The 15,334-nt window shown below is 48.4% G+C and overlaps 1 pseudogene; it reads right to left on the bottom strand.

The window, feature by feature from the left end:
- Nucleotides 1-551: 551 nt before the first annotated feature.
- On the bottom strand, nt 552-3,994 carry LOC135508839 (zinc finger and SCAN domain-containing protein 2-like; annotated as a pseudogene).
- Between the last annotated feature and the right edge of the window lie 11,340 nt (nt 3,995-15,334).

The following is a 15,334-nucleotide window of genomic DNA, read 5'->3' as shown; positions in this document are numbered from 1 at the left end:
CTTCCTCTGTCATCACCTGTTATATAGGTCCTGAACGGCAGGGATTTCAGCCCCAGTGATGTACCTCTGTAGGAGTTCTATAATTTAAAAAAGCTGCAATCATTGCACTTGTGTGTTCAATGGTTACACTGAATAACAATCAGACACAGAGAAAGCATTGTATGATACACTGTGCTTCCACCGTGTGCCTTTGATTGTTATTCAATGTAACTGATTAGGAAATGCATTTTGTACTATGAAGACATCAGTGTGGTCTCTCCCCTGTGAGTCCTCATGTCAGGTGTGTCAAACTCATGCTGCGGAGGGCATAGTGTCTGCAGTCCCCCCCCCCTTTCAATTAAGACCTAGACAACCAGTTGAGGGGAGTTATTTAAAAATCAGTGACCTTAGTTCATCAATCAAGTACAAGGGAGGAGAGAGAACCTGCAGACACTCGGCCAGCCGAGGAAGGAGTTTGACACGTGCCTTATGTGCACTTTCAGGATTATTCTGTCTCCCCTGTGTGAATCTTCATGTGCAGATTACTGGCAACTCTGAATCCTTTGTCACAATCAGGGCAGCCAAAATGGCTTCTCCCCTGTGTGAATCGTAATGTGTTTTTCTTTCAGATCGCTGCTGTTGCTGAATCCTTTGCCACAATAAGGGCAGTGATGTGGTTTCTTTTTTGTGTAATTCTTCATGTGTATTTTCAGACCATTCTGATTGAAGGATGCACAACAATCAGGGCAGGGAAAAGATTTCTCCCCTGTGTGGCTTCTCATGTGCATTATCAGCTTATTGTTGAAGGTGAACCATTCACTACAAACACAACAAAACCAAGGTGCAATGTGAGTTGAGGTAAGCTTTCATACTTTCTGTGGACTGAAAATGTTTTCCACACACTCCACAAAGCTGTTCTTTATACTTAGTATGAGTTTGAACATGTTTAATCAATGAGCCCATGTGATGAAAACATGTGCCACACAATGTACAACAGAGATTAGCGTGACTTTGACTGGGTGATTTCAGGAGGGACAACTGTGTGGATTTGTTATCCTTAGTGTTGATAAGGGAGCTTTGCAATTTTACCATCTTTATTCTCCATGATTTGACTGACTTAAAACCTGACGGAGGCCCGCCAGTCTCCATCCCACTTTCACTGTTTTCACTCTGAGCTGCAGAACAGTCTGGATTTACTGCAGAGAGGGGCTGAAAGACACTGGTTGGTTCTGATTCTCCGTAGTCCTCTCCATCAGGTTCTGTTTTGATCTGTTCAGTTGTAGTTCTGGGTAGAGTGTCTCTCTCTCTCTCTGTTTCCTTCCTTTTGGGCTTGATAGGGATGTGAGGGTTGAGTTGGGTCCTCATCATAAGCAGGAGTGAATATGGAGTCTTTAGTGTGAGTCTCAAGACTGAGTTCCCCCTGTTCCTCTTTGATCTGTGTGGGCTCTGGGTCCTCCTGCACTAGACTGAGTCTCTACTTCTCCTCACAGTGCCGCTGTTCAGGGGGAATCTCTGCTTCAGAGAGTGAGTGAGCTGCAGGAGGAAGAACAAAACAGAGAACTCGATGCTGACACCAGGCGGGGGGTAATCCTGCAATAATTCCCTTCTGAGTAGTTCCATCTCCAAGCACAAGAAAGAGAATTGACACCCACCATCTGAAATGGTTCTAAAATTGTTTCTATAGTTAGAAACAGACAAGATTAGCATTTCTGAAACATTATTTTGTTGAAAGCCACCCATATGAGAAATTAAGCTAATTGATTGCACCCAAATTGACTATTTCAGTTTATAGGATTCATATAATATTCAATAACTATAATACTCAAAGCCCGATTTGGACAAAAACCTCTTCCTAACAATGAGGAAAATCCACCCACAGAGCCCCCAAAACCACACCCCAATGGCCAGTATACAATACGCTGTGTTTGACAAGTAGTATAAAGCTGTGGCTTGGAGGATTGCTTATTCAAGCTATGTAATATGTCCTCAGTGAATTTAGGGATGTTTATTTCCCCTGTTCAGAGAAATTAGGCATTGAAGTTGTTGTTTATGTCCCATCATACAATCGGATATTACCAGGTTCTGACCACTAGATGGTGCTGTTACTGGTTTTGGGTAAAAGGTGTGAAGAACACACCCCATGTTAATTCAAATCTTAAAGACGTCTTCCAGCAATTTTGTTTTTGTTGTAATTTTTCATGTTAAAAAGCGATATCCCAAGTATAAAGTACACACACTAAAGGGTCAAAAAAAGGTATGTTTTGAACTAAATATATATTTTTTAAACTGCAAACTTCAAGAAGTAGGGCATCCAAGGTGTTACAGAATCCCCGTGCGAGGCCGCTGTTGGTCTAATTTCCAGCGTGTATGTTGTCTACATTTGTCTGGCACCGTGTAGTCTAGCTCTCCCCTTCAGGTGAGAGTTATCGATCACCCCAGCTTCAGCCAATCAGACTCTTCTCCCATGCACCCCACCACTGCCCATGCACTGATCACACATTCTCTGATTGGTTAAATAATCACAGCTAGCCCTGCACTTGCAGACAACAACAGCCATACCATCATAATGGGAGACTTTAATGCCAAACACATCGACTTCAACTGTAATACTACAAATCAGTCGGGAATAGTATTAAGGGATATCCTCGACAGCACAAACCTGGCCATCCTCAACACCAACGAGCCCACACACATCCATTCTTCAACCTCCATGGCAGACATCCTTTATCTTGTCCTCTGCTCCCAGGACTTGGCTGCTAAACTTCTTAGCTTCTCCGTCAGCCAAGACGTGGGAAGTGACCACCTTCCTGTCTTTGCCTCCTTCTCTCTCCAACTCCAACAAGCACCTGAAAAGCAAAGATACAAATACAATAAAGCAGACTGGGATACAGAAAATACAGAAATTGCATTACAGACAAGATAACAAATATTGCAGTAACAACACAGAACCCCAAAGATCTGGACCAGCTGGCGGAGAGAATGGGGAGTATCCTCATCCAGGCCCGGGAAGAGACCATCTCACTTACCACCACCAGACCACCACAACAACAATTCCCACCACATATCCTCAGTCTCATCAAGCAGAAAAGAAAGATCCGGAGAGACTTTATTAGAACAAGAGCACCCAACCTGAAAACAGAAGTTAATCGGTTGCAGAATCACATCAGACATCAACTCACCCTCCACAAACGGAAACAGTGGACTGCCTTCTATCACCAGCTAGAATCAAAACAATCAACGGAGACAAAACCAATAACATCATACCTGTGCTAAAGTCTCAAAACCAACTCATCGATGACAACGAAACAAAAGCAACATTATTCAGAAACCACCTACAAAATGTTCAGTCTTGTCCCGACGATCCTCTCTTTGACAAAGACTGGAAAATCATTGTCGACAGAGAAATGCAGAAAACAGTGTACACCTCAAATCCGACACCAGAAGACCATCCTCTCACCCGCTCTGTCAGCATTGAAGAAATCAAGACTCACCTGAAAAAAAAGCAAAGCACCAGGGGAAGACAACATTGACAGCACACTCATCAAACAAGTACCTGATGAATACCTGCACCTCCTTTCTAACCTCTTCACAGCATGTCTCACGGAACGCTACTTTCCCCTACCTTGGAAATCTGCAGTTGTCATAATGATCCACAAACCTGGCAAAGACCCAGACAACGTCACAAGTTATAGACCAATCAGCCTCCTCAGTCAGGAAGCTGTTGGAGAGAGAAGTCACCCAAAGACTGAGCGGCCACACTGAGGAAATGGGCCTCCTTGGAATCCACCAAGCTGGCTTCAGGAAAGCAAGATCAACCTCCGATAACATTCTAAGACTGTCAGAGGACATACTTTGGAACTTCAAGAAAAAAGAACTTACCCTGGCAGTTTTCTTTGACATAGAGAAAGCATTTGACAAGACGTGGCACAATGGACTGTGTTACCGGCTCGCAGACTCCACTCTCAAACGACCGCTCTCCATCAGAAACATCCTCACTGGCTTTCTCCACAACCATACAATTAAAGTGAGGGTCTCCACAGCAATATCCTCACCTTTCACCCCGGAAGCAGGTGTCCCACAGGGTGCAGTTCTAAGCCCACTACTTTTTCTACTCTACATATCAGATATCTACGACCCTCCACCCACCATAGGTCAAGTCTCACAGTTTGTCGATGACCTCTGCTACTGGTCCAGCTCCAAATGTCCTCAACTTACTGCAAAAAAACTCCAGAAGTCTATTGAAATGATCGAGACATGGTCTAACATGTGGCGAATAAAATTGAACCCACAAAAGTCCCAATGTGTCCTCTTCACAAGAAGCACCAGCAAAAAAACAGGAAACCCATAGATCTCAAACTCTACGGTGAAAAAATAAAAGTAGAAAATGAAGCAAAATTCCTTGGAGTCACTTTCCAGAAGAACATGCACTGGACAACCCATATAGCGAACATAGAGAGAGCGGGACGAAAAAGACTAAACCACTTAAAAATGCTATGCGGAAGAAAATATAGAGCCTCACCTCAGACAGTGCTGAAAGTCTACATCAGCTACAAGTCTACATCAGCTACATCCGACCCCTCTTTGAATACGCCCTGCCAGCCTGGATAACAGCTTCACCGCAGCAGATGAATGGGCTACAGATAGTCCAAAACATGGCAATAAAAATGGCTTACAGGCTACCAAGATACATCAGCAATCACTACATTAACAGCATATCTGGACTGACATCAATCAACAATAGACAGTCAATTATTGGCCAGAAGTTCATCAACAGAGCCGCTCACAACCCATCACTGAAGGAAGCCATAGGACAGGCCAAATGGACCACAGATTCACCCATGTCCATAATGCTGAAACTGACCTATTTGAGAATTTAAAAAAAATACAAAATACAAAAAATACAATCATTTGTGTATGTATGAAAATGTGTAGATATATGTGAATGCACTCCTTAGCGCCCCCACCCCTCTCCCCCTGCACAGTTGTGAGCTATAATTTTAATGAAGTTTTTATTATTTTTATTAAGTAAACACCACAAAAAAGGCGAAACTAATCTACGCCCGTTCTGATAAAAAAACCTTAGGGCATCTAGCCTCGGGGGATGCCCTGCTTGATCACACCCTCCTTCCTTGCGCCTGGCCTGCCCTGCCTCTTCCACCAATCCAATTGTTTCTTATGGACAGAAAAGAGCAGAGGCTCTGAGCTGTCCGATCAGGTCCATTGTCTACTGAGTTGCACTTGTCAGACAGATCCGTTGCGCACTCCTGCAAAGGCATAAATATTGCCCTGAGCCTGACGGCGTTACGGTGGGCGGAGTTGTGCATTGGATGCGTGAACTCAAAAACCATCCCCATGTACATCTTCATCGGTGTGTGTGAATAAAAATTCCTTATGTGTGTTAACTCTTGTTCTGACTGAAGGTGTCCACATGCTTCCCAGCCAAAACAGTTTGGTAGAGTTTGCATGTATTATGATGACATTTTGTGACGTTTTTGTTTGTTTAGTTTTTTCCCAGCTGCTCGGGCAAACAAAGTTTTCTCAATTCAAGGCAAAGTCTACGCCCCTTTGTTAGTGATTGGTCAACAGTAGGGATTCTTCAATAAAGTCTGTGGTCATTCATGACTCATTTTCATGCAATTTATTTTCACTGAGAAATACTGCACCAAACATCTTAGATGTAAAATTAGATGGAAGATCTCCTCGGCAAAAACTTCAAAATTAAATGACAGATTTTTTTTGTTATCTTAGATTAAATCAGGAATATTTTGAGGAAGTGTATTCTGGCTCCGATGTCTCAAAATGGACAAACAGTACTTTTGCCACTCTTTATTCGTTTTTCAGAATGGATAGCCCCCTTTTTTTCAATTTTCTCCTATTAGACAACTAAATCTAACTGCCTGTAGCTCAGGCCCTGAAACAAGGATATGCATATTCTTGGTACCATTTGAAAGGAAACACTTTGAAGTTTGTAGAAATGTAAATTGCATGTAAGACAATATAACACAATAGGTCTGGTAGAAGAAAATACAGACTGATAACTTGCTATTTGAAATGCAAGAGAAAGGTCACAGTTCTCGCCATCACTCTGTTTGTAATTCCGATGGTGTCCACAAGATGGCAGCAGTGTATATGCAAGGTTTCAGACGGATAACTTGAAGGATGAGCGTTCTCCATGACATTTAGTGTGAAGTCACCCAGGTACATTTGGGCAAATCATGAAGGAGACAGTTGCATTCTTACTAAATTTTTCTGCAAGAATATCATCAAATGGGGAGGCAGGGTAGCCTAGTGGTTAGAGTGTTGGAATAGTAACCGAAAGTTTCCAAGTTCAAATCCCTGAGTTGACAAGGTACAAATCTGTCGTTCTGCCCTTGAACAGGCAGTTAACCCACTGTTCCTGGGATGTCATTGAAAATAAGAATTTGTTCTTAACTGACTTGCCTAGTTAAATAAAGATTTTGTTTTTAATCTGGATACTTTGACTTAGGTTTTCTAGTAATAGTAGCCATATTATAAGTTCAACATTTGCAAAACAACCAGTTTTCAAAACTCTGAATATTCTTATAATTTTTGTCCAAAAGGAAAAGGCATGCTGTCGCAAAAGGTAGGACCTCCATTTTGCGACAGACACAGGGTTTCCGGATACTCCCATAAAGCCCAGTTCATTGGCTATCTAGCTAGCTTTGTTTGACCCCGATTGGTGCTTACTAGACAGTTAGTCGTTCAAGTGATTACCACCCCCTTTATTGGCATTGCAATGAAGGCGTCACTCTCTGACCAAATATGGTGTCCTATAGGATATACTACACCCCTAATGATATAGTCAAGTCTCATTACGTTCTAGGATCTCTGAGGAATACATATGAACGTGATTTGACTCGTTGAAACAACATTTAGGGTGAGATTCACAGATTCCTTTCTTTGCATATTGAACGAGTGGAAATACAAAATCGATCGTGCATGCTATATGGACCTGAAAAGATTTGGCTTTTTTTACCTTTATTTTACTAGGCAAGTCAGTTAAGAAAAAATTCTTATTTTCAATGACGGCCTAGGAACAGTGGGTTAACTGCCTGTTCAGGGGCAGAACGACAGATTTTGTACCTTGTCAGCTCGGGGATTTGAACTTGCAACCTTTCGGTTACTAGTCCAATGCTCTAACCACTAGGCTACACTGCTGCCCTATGGGTCCAATCCTGTGCAGGTGTTGTTACACGTGGTCTGCCACTGCGAGGATGATCAGCTGTCCATCCTGTCTCCCTGTAGGGCTGTCTTAGGCGTCTCACAGTACAGACATTGCAGTTTATTGCCCTGGCCACATCTGCAGTCCTCATGCCTCCCTGCAGCATGCCTAAGGCACGTTCATGCAGGTGAGCAGGGACCCTGGGCATCTTTCTTTTGGTGTTTTTCAGTCAGTAGAAAGGCCTCTTTCATCACTGTGACCTTAATTGCCTACCGTCTGTAAGCTGTTAGTGTCTTAACGACAGTTCCACAGGTGCATGTTCATTAATTGTTTATGGTTCATTGAACAAGCATGGGAAACAGTGTTTAAACCCTTTACAATAAAGATCGGTGAAGTTATTAGGATTTTTATTAATTATCTTTGAAAGACAGGGTCCTGAAAGAGGGACGTTCATCTACATCTATCACACACAAATGTAGACAGCCCTTGAAATCAGTGGATTTAGTTTCAGCCCCACCTGTTGCTGACAGGTATTACAAAATTGAGCACACAGACATGCCATCTCTGTAGACAAACATTGGCAGTAGAATGGCCTTACTGAAGCGCTCAGTGACTTTCAACGTGGCACCGTCATTGTACTCCGGAACAGTGGAATTGCGCTCTCTGGAGTGATGAATCGCGTGTCACCAACTGGCAGTCCGATGGACAAATCTGGGCTTGGCAGATGCCAGGAGAAAGCTACCTACCCCAATGCATAATGCCAACTGTAAAGTTTGGTGGAGGATGAATAATGTTCTGGGACTGTTTTTCATGGTTAAGGCTGGGCTGCTTTGTTCCAGGGAAGGGAAATTTTAACTCTACAGCATACAATGGAATTCTAGATGATTCTGTGCTTCCAACTTTGTGGCAACAGTTTGGGGAAGGCCCTTTCCTGTTTCAGCATGACAATGCAACCGTGCACAAAGTGTGATCCATACAGTAATTATTTGTCGAGATTGGTGTGGAAAACCTTAAGTGGCCTGCACAGAGCCCTTTTTGACAATTTGGATTCCTCACAACTTAGTCATTGTTAGGAAGAGGTTTGTTCCAAATCAAACTTTGAGTACTATATTTATTGAATATTACATGAATCACAAATTGAAATGCAATGAATTTAATTTCTCAGAGGTAAAATTGTCTTTCAACAAAATAATGTTGCAAGAACGCTTAGCTATGGTTTGCTAACTGCAGAAACCATTAAAGAAAAAATCTAAGATGGTGTGTGACATGGCTTGCTGAAATGGAACGACCCTTCTAGTAAAATATACTGTGAAATTAGGGTAAGACTAACACAGAAGGTTGGTGGAACTTTAATTGGGGGAAAGGAATGGTATCAAACACATGGGTACTGAAAGTACCCCTTAACCTTATGGGTGTTCTGAATAAGCCCACCTCTTAAATAATACATTAATGAATTTCCAAACGTAAAAAAACTTACAGAAGGACATGTCTTATGTAAGCTTAAATTACCATACATGAAGTATGATCACTTATCTGAGAAGGTACTAAAAATATTGGGAAAATGTGTTTATCTGCGAGTCACCTCCACACTAGTAGGAATTTACACAACTGTCAATAACTTAAAACATCTGATTGGCTTAGAATACAAATGGGTATGGATACAACAACCACATGAACTCGTTGAAATATTAAAAATAGTAGAAAAAGTCATGTTTTTTATTTGTATCCAAATATGGAAGCGGCTCCCGAGTGACGTCTCAGTGCAAGAGGCGTCACTACAATCCCTGGTTCAATTCAAGGCTGTATCACATCCGGCCGTGATTGGGTGACCCATAGGGCGGCGCACAATTGGCGCAGCGTCGTCCGGATTTGGCAGTCGTCATAAATAAGAATTTGTTCTTAACCTTTATTTAACTAGACAAGTCAGTTATGTTTTAAAGCAAAAATATGAATGAGTACGTGGGCTTAATAGGTACACTAACCCCAACTGTAACCCTACACCTCGTCTCAAAAACAAACTAACATTACTTGAATGTTGACACATTTTAGGTTGAGTATTGTAGCGACCCGCACAGACAGCTGTGTGTTATGTGTTAGGCTAGGAAGTGGTTGTGTTGTACTGACCAGTACCCGGTGTTCGCGGGGTCCGACATGTCAATCAACCTGCTATCTGCCAATCACGGGAATGCCTGGAATGTTCTGATGCCGGGCATCCTGGTGGTTGGCGGAGTGGCGTGGAGGGGGGGTGGAGCATTGGAAGTTAAGACCAGGTTCAGCTTTTTGTTCTCTTTCTCTTATGTCTGGGCTTCCCAAGAGAAGGTCACGATTGGCTTGTGGGTTATCTGTCATCTTTTTAGCGTGTGCTTACGGCCCAAACAGTAGCCTGTGTAAAGTTGGGTTAATAAACCGTCAATTCGCAAACTCAAGCCTCTGTCTGGACAATTGTTCATTTATGATCTAGTCAGGTCATTACATTGGTAAAAACGTTGATACAAGTTAGCCAGCTAGCTAGCTGACTTATGTGGCTAGCTACCGTAGGTGAGAACGGGGATTGAAAATGCGTCGAGGGAATCCGAAAGTGAAGGTGGAGGTAGGGGACGATTATGGCCAAGGAGGTGCGTGTGAATGGACGTCGGGGGTTCTGTCTGAGGAGATCGCCAGGGCGTCGGAGCGCAGAGGCTGCTTGAGGGAGGACGTTAGAGCGATGGCGGCTGAAGCGGGCATGAGTGCTTCGTCGTCTGTATTTCGCGCGGATTCTGGTGGGCGGACTGAAGTGGCGACGTCGACGCGGCGTGACGAGGAATCTGGGGCTCAGGATGTAAACAAACATGGCGGCGCCCAGTTCCCGGCTGCGTCCGTATCTGTTAAGACCCCGAAGTATTCCGGTAAGGCGGATTGGGAAGCTTTTCATGCTCAGTTTGAACTGTTAGCTCATTTTAGGGGTGGTCGGATGAAGAAAGGGCACTGCAGTTGGCTTTATGCCTCACGGATGAAGCTCTGGCCTGTTTGATATTGATTAGCCCCGAGGACAGGCATGATTATGGTGCTTTAGTGGGAGCACTGAGGAGGCGCTATGGACAGTGTGTACAGCCCGGGCTACTGCGCTCCGAACTGAGTAATAGACGCAGACAGCCTGGAGAGCCTCTACGGGTGCTAGCTAATGACATTGAGAGCCTCTCTCGGCGGGCATATGCTCACATGCCCCCCTCCGTGCAGAGCGAGCTAGCACGGGACCAGTTCATACAGGCGCTCTCTCCTACGGAGCTGCGCATACAGACCCAGCTGGCTCATCCTGAGTCATTGCAGACAGCCTTGGAGATGGCTTTGGAGAGGGAGCTGGTGTGGGCTGGGGCTTCAGCTGGGGCTTTGGTGGGGGTGCAGGGAGACACACCCTCTGTGCGAGTTGGGGGGCAGAGCAGCCCGGAGCCGGAAAAGCCTGCTTGGGTGGCCAAAATGACAAAACTCATTCGGGCTGTGTCGCTACAGGCGGCACAAAACACAAGCCCTGGTCCCAGGGTCTGCTGGGGTTGTGGCCAGCCAGGCCATCTGCGCCGAGATTGCCCCATGTCCCCCAGAGCTAAGGGAAACGGCTCGGGGTCCGCATAGACCGGGTAGTGCGGACCCCTGGCTTTCTATCCCAACCACCATCATCTTCATGAGGAGCCCACCGGCACAGACGGGGAAGCAAGGCTCCACTTCCCCCAGAAGCAGACGAGGGCAAGCGGATGGAGCCTGTTGTTGTGGTGGGCCGGACCTGTGTTGGGGACTTTTGTCATGTCCCTGTCACTGTGGAGGGGTGCCCTGCTCCGCCCTGGTGGACACTGGGTCCACAGTAACCCTGGTGAGGCCAGATATTGTGCCAGGTTGGACTCAGTGTGAGCCTACAACTGTGCAGCTCCGCACAGTCACAGGTGAGCTGGCACCCATGAAAGGGAAGGGAATAATGACTGACAGTAGGGGGCAGGACTGTGCGTCATCCTGTGTGGGTGGCGGCTGTGCAGGACCCTTGTATCCTGGGGTTGGACTTTCTTAGGAGCACAGGCTGCCAGTTAGACCTAAATAGGGGCACACTGAGCTTCCAGGAGGGACGGAAGTCACCATGGCCCCCCTAATGTCACATTCACTCAACCCAACAAACCCTTTACTCCAACAGTTAAAGCAGCAGAGACTCATGGCTGCGCCCCTCCCCCACAGCTGTGTGTGACTTTTCCCAGTCCCCCTGTCACCTACGGCGGTGTGTTACATTCCCCCAGCTACCTCCATGACACAGCACTCTGTGAGCCCGGGCCGCAACCCCCAGCCCAGCTACCCCAGATGGGAGAGGAGAGGACACTGTCTGCAGTGAGGGAGATATGGGGAGGAACTGTGTTGGTCTTGACCCCGAGCAGCAGGAACGGTTGTGGCAGTTGCTGTTTGAATTCAGAGACAGCTTTGCGTTGAGTGAGAAAGAGGTGGGTCAGACTCATCTGGTGCAGCATGAGATCGACACAGGTGATGCTCGACCCATCAAGATGCGTCCCCGCCGTATCCCGCTGGCACGCCAGGAGGCGGCAGACAAGGCTGTGTTGGAGATGCAGCGGGCAGACTTCATTGAGCCCTCAGACAGCCCCTGGGCGGCGCCAGTCGTCATGGTTCCGAAGAAGGGGGGCAAGCTGAGGTTCTGTGCGGACTACAGGCGGCTGAATGAGGTAACCAGGAAGGACTGGTCAAAACTGTTCTCAGCCCAGTCAAAACTGTTCGCTGCTCTGGCCCCCCAATGGTGGAACAAACTCCCTCACGACGCCAGGACAGCGGAGTCAATCACCACCTTCCGGAGACACCTGAAACCCCACCTCTTCAAGGAATACCTAGGATAGGATAAAGTAATCCTTCTCACCCCCCCCCTTAAATGATTTAGATGCACTATTGTAAAGTGGCTGTTCCACTGGATGTCAGAAGGTGAATTCACCAATTTGTAAGTCGCTCTGGATAAGAGCGTCTGCTAAATGACTTAAATGTTAAATGTAAATGTAAGGACTCATACCCCATACCACATATCGATGAGTCGCTGGACCTGGTTAGGGGGTCCTCCTGGTTCTCCTCACTAGACCTCCGCAGTGGCTACTGGCAGGTGCCCCTCTCCCCAGAGGCCAGAGCCAAAACTGCGTTCTCCACTAACAGAGGACACTGGCAGTTCAAGGTCCTGTGCTTTGGCCTGTGCAACGCTCCAGCTACTTTTGAGCGTTTGATGGACAGGGTGCTGGATGGCATCCCCCGACAGCAGTGTCTGGTATACCTCGATGACATCCTGGCCCATGGCAGCTCCTTCCAGTCAGCCCTGGGGGCGCTACGGCGTGTGCTGGAGAGGGTGGCTGCCGCAGGTCTGAAGCTCCACCCCGAGAAGTGCCACTTCATGAGGAGAGATGAGCCACCGAGTGGGGAAGGAGGGGATGGAGGGGATCAGCACCATGGAGGACAAGGTAGGGGCTGTCAGAGACTGGCCCACCCCCACCGACCAGTGTCAGTTGAAGAGCTTCCTGGGCCTGGCCTCGTACTACAGGAGGTTTGTACGGGGCTTCTCAAGCGTTGCTGCTCCACTGAACCGCCTGCTGCCGAAGGACAAGGCTTTCACTTGGACAGTGGAGTGTGAGGAGGCGTTCAACACCCTCAAACGTGCACTGATCGAGGCCCTCGTGCTCGCCCCCCCTGACCTCACCTTGCCCTTTATCCTGGACACAGACGCGAGCAATGTGGGCATGGGTAGGGTGCTGGCCCAGGTGGGGCCAGAGGGGGAGAGAGTGGTGGCGTACTTCAGCAAAACATTTGACAAACATGAGCGCCGCTACTGTGTCACCCGGCGGGAGCTCTTGGCTGTTGTGGCTTCCGTCAAACACTTCAAGTACTACCTGGGTGGTCTGCCCTTTACTGTAAGGACTGACCACTCTGCTCTCCAGTGGCTCATGTCTTTCAGAGAGCCAGAGGGGCAGGTGGCACGCTGGTTGGAGGAGCTTCAGCCGTATGACTTCACGGTGGTGCACAGGGCAGGGGCACGCCACTCCAACGCCGACGCCATGTCCCGTCGGCCCTGTACTGCAGACGGCTGCCGCCACTGTGAACGGAGAGAGGGACGGGAGAGAGAGCTGCGGGCAGAGGAGGGTGTCTGTGCCACAGTGTGTCGGGCGAGCGGGCCTGTCTGCTGCGAGCTGCAGACTGTCGACGTGGCTGAATGGCGGCAGCAGCAGGGACGGGACACAGACCTGCAGCCAGTGCTACAGTGGGTAGAGGCGCAGGTGAGGCCACCATGGGAAGAGGTGACAGTGCTCTCACTCGCGACCAAAGGGTTGTGGTCGAAGTTTGAGAGACTGCGGCTGGCTGATGGCGTGCTACAGCGGGCATGGAAGGAGTCAGCTACGGGAGAGGAGAGGTGGCAGGTGGTGGTCCCAAAAGCATTGCGGGAGGCTGTGCTCCAGAGTACTCATGGGGGTGGGGACTGGACACTTTGGGGTCACAAAAACACTGCGCCGTCTCCGTCAGGGCTTCTACTGGGGGCAGCACAAGAGGGATGTGGAGGACTTTGTCGCCGCTGTGACAACTGCACAGCGAGAAAGGGCCCCCAGGCCGCTCTCATGCTCAGCTCCAACAGTTCCCAGTGGGGGCTCCCATGGAGAGGGTGGGAGTGGATGTAGTTGGGCCGTTCCCCACCACAGACAGTGGAAACCGCTGGGTGCTCACGGCCATGGACTATTTCACAAAATGGCCCGAGGCCTATGCTCTGCCTGACCAGGAGGCAGAGACCATCGTCGACGCCCTGACAGCGGGGATGTTCAGCAGGTTTGGAGCTGCAGAGTCCATCCACAGCGACCAAGGCAGAAACTTTGAGTCCCGTGTGTTCGCCACCATGTGTGAGAGGCTGGGTATGCACAAGACCCGCACTACTCCTCTCCATCCTCAAAGTGATGGCCTTGTGGAGCGCTTCAACAAAACGCTTGGACAGCAGCTGGCCATCGTCTCTTCCAAACACCAGCGGGACTGGGACAAGCACCTGCCTATGGTCCTCATGGCATGCCGCTCCGCTGTCCAAGACTCCACCTCCTGCACGCCTGCCCTCCTCATGCTGGGGGAGAGATCCGCACCCCTGCGGAGATGGCGTTTGGTCGGCCCCTGGATAGCCCTCATGTTCCTCCGGGGCCGGAGTATGCCCGGAGACTCCAGGACCGCCTGGAGACAGCCCACACCTTCGCCAGGGAGCAGCTGGTGAATGCAGGTGTGAGGCAGAAAAGGAACTATGACGTGCACACCCGGGGAAGGCACTTTGTGGCTGGGGAGCTGTTCTGGGTCTACAGCCCCCTAAGGAAAAAAGGCAGATGCCCCAAGTTGGACAGTCACTGGGTGGGACCCTGCAGTGTCCTGGAGAGGGTAGGGAGGTTGTGTACCGGGTGCAGCTTCCTCCCAGGGGGAGAAAGGTGGCACTGCACCGGGACAGGTTAGCCCCATACAGAGGGGCCTCTTTTCCCCAAACCCCAGGAACCCCACAATTCCCCCCTCTGGCAATGACATTCTCCAGGCACCCACCCTCAGGTGCCGCAGACAAGGCTCCAGACAGCCCACTCCCCCTGTCTCCCCCTGTGTCACCGCGTGGTTCCCCAGAGCCACGGACTGTATTACCCGTTCCCCGCTTCCTTGTCCCCCATATCCCTGCCTTCATCCCCTGGTTCCCAGAGGGGCACTCTGCGACCATCACGGACACGCAGGCAAAGGAGACCTCCGGGTCGCTTCAGAGACTTTGTTTGTTCCCTCGGGGACGAGGGACTTTGTGGTGGGGGGGCTGTGTAGCGACCCGCACAGACAGCTGTGTGTTATGTGTTAGGCTAGGAGGTGGTTGTGTTGTACTGACCAGTACCCGGTGTTCGCGGGGTCCGACATGTCAATCAACCTGCTATCTGCCAATCACGGGAATGCCTGGAATGTTCTGATGCCGGGCATCCTGGTGGTTGGCGGAGTGGCGTGGAGGTGGAGCATTGGAAGTTAAGACCAGGTTCAGCTTTTGTTCTCTCTCTTATGTCTGGGCTTCCCAAGAGAAGGTCACGATTGGCTTGTGGGTTATCTGTCATCTTTTGGCGTGTGCTTACGGCCCAAACAGTAGCCTGTGTAAAGTTGGTTTAATAAACCGTCAATTCACAAACTCAAGCCTCT

Source organism: Oncorhynchus masou, chromosome 22, assembly GCF_036934945.1.
Source record: "Oncorhynchus masou masou isolate Uvic2021 chromosome 22, UVic_Omas_1.1, whole genome shotgun sequence".
NCBI lineage: Eukaryota > Metazoa > Chordata > Actinopteri > Salmoniformes > Salmonidae > Oncorhynchus > Oncorhynchus masou.
This window is presented reverse-complemented; position numbering and strand designations above follow the sequence as displayed.